At 36.1% G+C, this 8566-nt stretch overlaps 1 pseudogene; it reads right to left on the reverse strand.

Annotated features, from left to right (window-relative positions):
- Positions 1 to 597: 597 nt before the first annotated feature.
- Positions 598 to 1546, reverse strand: LOC101424219 (olfactory receptor 2T5-like; annotated as a pseudogene).
- Positions 1547 to 8566: the final 7020 nt, after the last annotated feature.

The following is an 8566-nucleotide window of genomic DNA, read 5'->3' on the forward strand; positions in this document are numbered from 1 at the left end:
CACAAGATGATGCAACAAAAGGAAACACAGATTCCCGGTGCCGCTGATAAGGATAGAAGAGGTCACAGAAGAACACACAGGGAATAGACACAGAGAGCAGAAAACTGTGTGTGTGTGGGGGGGAGAAATAAATAAAAAATTAAGAAATATACATATATCTGCCATAACCCACTGAATGGACTGAGGGAGAGTGTAAAGTACAATGTAAACTATAATCCATGTGGTATTAGCAGTGCTCCAAAATGTACTCATCAATTGAAATGAATCTGACACATAGTTTCTTTCATCTAATTTTCTCTTCCTCTTTCTTATGAGTGTTAGTTGCATACAACATGAAATTTACCTCTAAATATTTTCATTATGACCTTCTAACAGAATCTCAGTGAATGTAACATCAGTAAAATACATTACAAAACATTTTGAATGGAGAATCAGTGTAATGATGAAGAGCTTTCCTTTATAGGGAAATATTCTCTTAAAAACCTTCAGCAATGAGTTGTGACACCATGGTAATAGAGTCTGAGTAATCATTGATACTTGATTCTAAAAGTGTCACATATAAAGAGAAAGAAAAGAATTAGTTATTACATAAATTTACTATTTTATAGTTTCTTGATAGACACAACCCAATTTAAAAAATTTTTTCAGAGCTCCTGTTATATCCTTATTCATAAAACTGTAGACTAAAGGGTTTAGTACAGATGAGAGTATGGTGTAAAAGAAAGATACCACCATGTCCTTCTTTGGGGTGTGGTAGGAGCTAGGGAGCATGTAGGTGTAGATGGCAGCTCCATAGAACAGGATGACCACGGCCATATAGGAGGAACAGGTGGCAAAAGCCTTCTTTCGGCCCTCTGCCGAGTTCATCCTATGGGTTGTGAGCAGGATGAAAAAGTAAGAGCTTGAAATGACTGTCACAGGGATAAGGAGCATAAGGACACAGTACAGGTACATAAGTGTCTCCACAAGCGAGGTGTCAGAGCAGGAGAGCTTCGTTATAGCAGGGACCTCACAGAAGAAGTGATGAATCTCCCGGGATCTGCAGAAGGGAAGGACATGATGATGGGAGTGAGCACAAAGCCATCCAGTGATCCCAGGAACCAGTACCCAAATTCCAGAAGGACACACACCCTGAGGACAGGGTAATGCAAAGGATGGCAAATGGCCACATACTGGTCATAGGCCAGGGAACCAAGGAGGAAAAATTCTGAACCTCCTAGTGTTGCATAGAGGAACATTTGTATCCCTCATTCAGTGACTGAGATTTTATTGTCACCCATGACTTTGTCCATGAGCATCTTGGGCACAGTGAATGATATATACATCAAGTCCATGAGAGATAAATGGCTGATGAAAAAGTACATGGGTGTGTGGAGGTGGACATCAGAGTATATGAGAATAATCAGGATGACATTTCCAGACAAGGTCATCAGGAAAATCACAAAAATGACCACACAAAGGGGAACTGGGAGTTTAGACTGAAGAGTCCCAATAGGATGAAAACTGGGCTTCCAGTATGGTTGGTCAGTCACGTTATGTTGTCCATGAAGTCTCACCTAAGAGCACAAAAGAGATTATTGGGGTTACATGAATCACTCATGAGGATGTAAATATATGTCATGCATGCCCATTGAGTGTTTGTGTGTTTGTGTGCATGTTTCAGTGTCTATCCATTTGTGCTAGAAGCCAAATTTCCACAGGCATAATTATTATAAGATTTTACATTGCCTGTAATTGAACAAATGTGTTTAAAAAGGATTGGATTCACAAATGTGAGTTTAAAGGATTGGTAAGTTACACTGATGCTGCAAAAGTTTAGGAACATGTGTTTCCTGATGTTATTATATATATCAGTATGTACTGGATGATAATATCATACATCAGCAGATACTGGAAATTCATAGAACTCTGGATCTATGCCAATAAAAGGAATGAATGCCTGAAAAACAGATGTCATATTCATTCTAAAATATTTTTGATGGGAGTCTAGTTGAGTTTACCTCTCTGGCTTGAGGAGGCATTTGGGATCTTTAGAACACTCAGAATTATATCCCATATAGAAAGCATTTAGAAAACAACTGAAAACTTATTTCAGGTAAAGTCTTAACAAATGTTTGACACATCTTCTGATATGATCTACCAGGCCAATTAGGTTTAACCTTAATGTGTAGTGAAGATTAAGGAGGTAAAGTAATGAAAATATTCAAATAATTACTAATCACAGATATGTATTCACATATACTGCTAGCATAATGAATTAATATCTAAACAAATTATGGTATAGAACTTATATGAGTGGGTTCTTACTATTATTATCTTATGATAGATGTTCTCCAGTTTCAATATCTTATTCATAGATTTAAGAATTTGGAATTGGTTATTAATATAGTTCTAGAAAATGTACTCATTTTTAAAAATTTATAATCCCTGGTTAAGCTTAATGAAGAATTCTCTCTCATTTCTGTCTAATACATGCTTTCTCTATGTTGAATTTCATCTCCCTGATTTTCTATCATTTGCTCCATAACTCAGTGGCTAAGAAACAAATATTTAGGGAGTCATGGATCTTACAAACAGGTTTTTATTTGTTTTGCAAACCTTGTTTACTTTATTAATCACCACAATCAATTTTTCATGGAAACTGGGATGCAGAGAGGGAAGTAGAACAACACTGAGATATCACTGACTCCATTTCCCTGCTTTCTTGCTCTCCGTTACTGCTTACAACCTGTCACTATTTCAGACCCTGAAGATCTTTTAAAGATAAATGTGAACTTGTTTACATTTAAAGACACAATCTATCTATTCCAGAAAATAATATAAATGTGCTTTAAAGTAGAATTGAAAGAGACTGTAAAATAAATAGGAAAAAGCTGTACAGCAAATACATTTGATCTTTCTGAATAGAATCATAAATATAACCTTCCACATTTTCTAAGAAGGTTCTTTCTGTGCAATTTATTGATTTCCCAAATATTAAATGTTCATTGTAAAAGTCCTTAACATCAGAAAGGCAATAGCAGCTCCTCTTAGGGGAAATGGTGAGGATATAGGGATATTTAAGGATGAATTTAGAACACTTCCTAATATACTTTATATACTACTTATAATTTAAAGACTGGGTGGCGGACTTGGTTCAGTAGTTAGGGCAACTGTCTACTACATGGGAGGTCTGCAATTCAAACCCCAAGCCTCCTTGACCAATGTGGAGCTAGCCCATGCACAGTGCTGATGCACATAAGGAGTGCCCTGCCACACGTGTAGTGGAGCCCCACACGCAAGGAGTGTGCCCCATAAGGAGAGCTGCCCAGCACGAAAGAAAGTGCAGCCTGACCAGGAATGGTGCTGCACACACTGAGAACTGACACAACAAGATGACACAAGAAAAAGAAACACAGATTCCCATGCCGCTGACAACAACAGAAGTGGACAAAGAAGATGCAGAAAATAGACAAAGAGAACAGACAACTGGGGTGCGCAGGGGGAAGAGGAGAGAAGTAAATAAATAAATAATAATAAAAATTTTTTAAAGACTAATTATAATATTCATCTCATTAACAGTCCCATGTTCTGGAATGCTAATGCAGTAGGCAATACTTAAAATGGATTTATTGTCATGAAACATATACCCACATTATCTGTGATATGGTACACAAACTGAATAAAATCTTTCTAACAAATATCACCCTAATTTGAAGATGGAAACTAGAGTTCAAGCACAATGGCAATAGTATGAAAAACTGCAAAACACATCTGCTAATCTAGTCTGTATCTGTGACTGAAAGCAGGATAGCTGCAGTGACTGATTTTTATTAAGACCTGAGAGCTGTTTGCAAAATGTAGGAAGAAATGGTATGTAGGAAAGAGCACCAGGCAAGTGGTTTGGTGGTGGGAAATCTCTGCATCATTTGATTTGAAAGCACTGTCATCAAATTTGTTTCATAGTCAAACTTGGACACCAGACAGATGACAGCATGTAGTGTCTGCACCATAGAAAGTAACTGGCCTACCTGATCGCTAATCTCCATAATTCAATAGTTTGTGTTTACTGTCAACAACTTAGTGGGTGCTTAACTAGAAAGCATCAATAGTGCTGTAGTAGTAGATTAATAAGTTCAAGGCTTTAATTGGAGCACGTTGCATGTCAAAATTTTCCCATTTCTTTTTTGTACAATTACATTGTATAAAAAGTCTGTGATATATTTACCCGTACTTTAGTTCTTCTTTTGCAGATTAGAAAATTCAGGTTCTAAATTGATCTGTCTGAAGTCACCCAACTAGCTTATGAAGGATTCACATTTCAACACAGATGTGTGGTCCAGAGCCTGTTTAACTCATTCAGATCTTTCAGGGACAGAATCTTACCTCTGCAGTCTTCAGTTTAAGCCTTAAGAATCTCAAAGTCAATTCTGTCAGGTAAACATAAATGTTATCCAGATTTTGTTTCCTGTGCTTTTTTTTATTTTCTATTTTTATTTTTGGCAATCACAGATAACTTGAAAGAGTTTAAGTAGTTCTGGCTCTGGAAAATGTTAGTCTTGGGAAAATAACCACATCATCTAAAATTATAGGAATATGTATTCATCTGTCTGTAAATAATTGGAAAATGAAAATCCATTTCCTAATATATTATGGTAAGTAATTGTTATATAAAGAGATTCAAAGAAAAAATTACATTTGTTCTTCACATTAAAAATAGAACACAGGTAAAAATGAATGAGATATTGTCAATAACCTACATGAAACTTCATCTGGTGAGCTTCATCTGGATAAACAAATGGAGAGTGGCTGCAGTTAAGTTGTTTTCTCCTTAAAAATAAACAAAAGGGAAAATTGGAGGAGACATTGTCAATAACCCACATGAGGCTGTGAGCTTCATCTAGATGATCAAATAGAGTGTGAACACAGTTAAGTAGACAAGAAAAAGGAGGGATGTAACATCATCTGTCATTCTCTTTGCACAATTGGTGAATAGATAAAAGTTTTCTGTTGATAAATTCTCTCTGGACCTTTGAAGCAGAAAGCAATTAAAATGGCTAAATAGTTAATAGATATTTCCATTGCATTTTTCTAGTTTTCACCTCAGACCTCTCTTTTTTCAATTTTGTATTTTTTAAAAAGATATTTAGATTACATAAAAGTTACATAAAAATAAGGGGACTCCCATATGGCCTGCCCCACACACTGCCTACATTTACCTACATTAACAACATCCTTCATTAGTGTGGTTCATTCATTGCAATTAATGAACACATTTTGGAGCTTTACCACTAAGTATGGATTATTAATTACATTGTAGTTTATACTCTATCCCACACAATTCCGTAGGTTATGGCAAGATATATAAAGGCCTGCATCTATCATTGCAATGTCATTCAGGACAATTCCCAAAAATGCCCCTGTATTACAACTGTTTGCCCTCTTCCTGGCCTCATAACCTCCAGTGGTCACTGCCTCCACATCAATGATATAAATTCTTCCATTCCTAGAATCACAATAAGTCTATAGTAGAATACCAGTAAGTACACTCTTGTGCATAGTTCATTCCCCAATTCTGAGCATGCTGGGATGGTGATGCCCACTCCATCTCTAATTGAGAGGGTGCTTCAGTCCCATATGGCCAATGGAAGGAACTTTCTTGCTTGCAGTTGCAGAGGCTTTTGTTTTCTTGGTATAGAGGGTGTATACCATCATCTCTTTTTTACTTGTTCTGGATGTGTCCAATGACCTGGAGAGTAGATATTGCAACTCCATGAAGGCTCAGAACACAGCTGGCACATGGACAGCCCAAAGATTCAAGTCTCTTGGATGTACACCTAACAATTCTAGTACCAAATAGAAGGGACAGAAGTGCCATGTGTAGGGAAAACAGAACAGAGTCCAGTTCTGTCACACTGGGGAGCACAAACACCAAAGTAGGACCTAATTGCAAGACAACAAACTCATGAGCTATCTGTCCTGACCATAGTGCCAGGGTGCCTCCAGAGCCCTCAGGAGCCCCACTATTTGGGTGTAGTGTCTAAGTTGGCAGTCAATAAGATCCTGCTGAGACATGCATAAATGTAACCTCTGGAATGAACTCATGACTCACTTTGAAATCTCTTAGCCATATAAACTCATTTGTCTTTACCATTTTACCATTTGGTCAAGGTCTTTTTCCATTTGCATTGCTACTTGGGGCTTGGTTTTAATCACTCAGTGCCAGGAAAGCTTATCCCTGGGAGTCATGCCCCATGCTGGGGGCAAGTTATTGAATTTATTTGCTGAGTTCAGCTTAGAGAGAGGCCACAATTAGAGCAAAAAGCCAGCTCTCAGGATGATAAAAACACTTCTTTCCCTTGCTTCTCTAGTATTCTCTTTCAGACATTTTAAAACCTCTGTAATCACTCTCCTATATTAAATTTCCTCTCTTTGAAATATTTAAAGCATGTTTATATTACTGTAAACAGACCATCGAGTTGAATATTATATCAAATTAGAGTCCTCCCCTATTATGTGATGTTTATCTTTTGATTAAATCCCAAAATTAGAAATTATGCTGAAATAAAAATATTTATATAAAAATGATTTTAGGAATGCATTTATCCACAGATAACTTATGAAAAGGATAAAAACCTTTCAAGTATCTTAGTACACATTACTGAGTTGTACTTCCAAAGTCCTCTGTAAAATGTGCTACAATGTCAAATTTCCTCTGAAATAGCATTCAACTTTATTTGTTCTTCCATCTTCGAAAAAAAATTAAGTATATCATTTTTCATGTTGTCTTTCTGGATAACTAGTATATTTATATGACTTCTCACGTTTATATACATATATATGTAACAGCTTTTATGATTTTTTAAAATCTTTTATATATTTTTCTGATTGGTGGGATCTTTTCCTTTTTTATAGATTTTTAAAAATACATGTTGAGATTGCTAATACTTGGAAAGAAATATTTCTAGTTTTGATATTTTTAAAATATTTTATGCCTCTCTAATTTGAAAAGCGTTTCATTTAAAATATTAATTTCAATTATTTATTCCATTGTTTGTGTGCTTAGAATGTATTCACACAATTTTAGGATCATTAAAACTATTCACTTTAACATTTTACAATAAATGAGTGTTAAGTTTATTTTGTACATCACTTCAGTGCAGATAAAGTACTAATATGTTATAATAATATTTGGTCATGTAGTATCCCATGAATTTCTAACATGACTGCTTTCAAATGATACTAACTTCAAATGTTGAATATTCCTTCTTTTACCCACTTATTCACTCAAAAATTTATTCATTTCCAATTATGGACTAGCCGGTATTTTGCAATCATAGTTGTGAAACAAAGAATCTATCATCATGGAGAATATATTTGAGCATCAAATAAAGAATAACTAACAAATATGCATTGTAAAATTGCCTGTTAAGTACAATAAATAAAAATAAAGGCAGGGGGAGGTAATGGATAATGAGTTCAGAAGTTATTTTTGGCCAAGGGATTAATGATAACACACAATATTAATGTGTTTTTTTGATATGGTAATATTTGGACAAACACTTGAATGTAACAAAAGAGACAGGCATTAAAACACCTGGGCACTGATGCTTTACCAATGGGAACAGGAAAGGCTAAGGCCTTGACACAAAATGTTATTCACCAGGTTTGAGAAGCAGCAGGAAGATGACAACCATGTTGTGTGTGCATTGGTGTGGGAGGTATGGGTGAGAAAAGTGGAGAGATATTTATATGAGGTTCAAGCGGCAGAGAAGAGGCTGGTTCTACAGGAGCTTGGAGGTCATGTAAGGACCAGGCATCAGTCTGCCAAAGAATTGCCAATGTAAAGTACCAGATGTCTGTTGAATTTATAAAGGGTATTTATTTGAGATAAAATCTTACAGTCCTATGTCTGTGGAAAGTTCAACTCAAGTAGTAATTTCTCACTAAAGTCAGCTGCCACATGTTGAAGCAAGATGGCAAGTAATCTCTGCTGGAGATTCCTCTGAGACTCTGGACTCTTTCTCTGAGTCTTTATGGGTCCAACTTTTTCACAGTCTCAACTGTAGACTGTCATAGGACTTTTATCTTAGGGTTTCTTCTCTCTCCTGGTATAGGGCTGATTCATTTCTGGGCCTTCTATTTCAGTCTCAGCTGTTTTGCTCTCTTCCCAAGGTCAGCTACAAGAAATTAGGCAAAAGGCTCATCTCTCCCTAGGGCCCCAGGATAAAAAATGACAGAGCTCTCTCTCTTCGTGTGTGACTACCTTGAGTGAGTTTCCATTTTATTTTAGACAAACCAAGGGAGTGGTGACTCAACATGAGTAATAGCCCACTGACATGTTCGACTCAAAGAAAGCCCTCAAAACAATCACAAGAGGTAATCTAATCAAGGGTACCCTAATTGAATCCCATATAATCAAAGGGCATCACACCCAGAGAAATAGATTTGTTTTAAAAGATAATCTTTTTCTTTTAGGATTCACAAAAATAATCTCAAACTGTCACAGACAAGGAACAATAGAAGGTAGCTAGAGACACTGTTTTTAAAAAGGGATGTAAAATTGTATCAAATTATTCAATGAAGT

This window comes from Dasypus novemcinctus, chromosome 16, assembly GCF_030445035.2.
Source record: "Dasypus novemcinctus isolate mDasNov1 chromosome 16, mDasNov1.1.hap2, whole genome shotgun sequence".
Lineage (NCBI taxonomy): Eukaryota > Metazoa > Chordata > Mammalia > Cingulata > Dasypodidae > Dasypus > Dasypus novemcinctus.